Below are 728 nucleotides of genomic sequence, written 5' to 3'. Positions count from 1 at the left end.
AAAAGTCGTCTTTCCAATTTAAGACCACGCCCAGAATTTTCAGACAATCATAGACAAAAGTAGTTGGGAAGGTTATGTAAATGAACCACACCAGAGCTGTATTTCAACCTGCTTCTGTTAAAGCTCAAAAGAAATAGTTTCACTTTCTCTTACATAGCCCCCCTCCCCCCTATTCAATGTTGGAAGGTAAGTCAACAATTTTCCACTGAAACCATTCAGTTTTGCACAACATTGAAGGAGGGGGGAGGGGAGAGAAGCAATGAAGACTTCAAAAGTGCTAACCTTCCCAACAGTTTTGTCTAGGATTGTAGTTCTTAATCTTTATGCCTTTTCGGCAAATGCAGCGCAAATTAAAAGACAAACTTCGATGAAGACAAAGTTGTTTTGCTCAAACAGAAGAAACCAACTGAATGTGGAAGACGTACGTTCAGCCAATCAGGAGCGAGAATTTTTGGCACTCGACCAATCATGAACGATTAATTTTGCCCTCTTCTCAAGCAAAATTAAGAAAAAATACCTCTTCATTGACCAATCAGCATTCAGCAATTTTGCCCTCTTGTTATTAGCAAAGATATTCCATGTTTCGTGATTTTACATAATTTTGTGTCCACTATGTGACGTCACAAGTCATTTAATTTGCATAAGTCAAAATCTTGAATAGCTCGGCTACCAAGAGTGCTATCACTGACAATAAAATAAACGCTGTTCTTCACCATTTTGAAAGCTCT

The sequence above is a fragment of the Montipora capricornis genome, chromosome 2, assembly GCF_036669925.1.
Source record: "Montipora capricornis isolate CH-2021 chromosome 2, ASM3666992v2, whole genome shotgun sequence".
NCBI lineage: Eukaryota > Metazoa > Cnidaria > Anthozoa > Scleractinia > Acroporidae > Montipora > Montipora capricornis.
Note: the sequence above shows the minus strand (reverse complement) of the source record.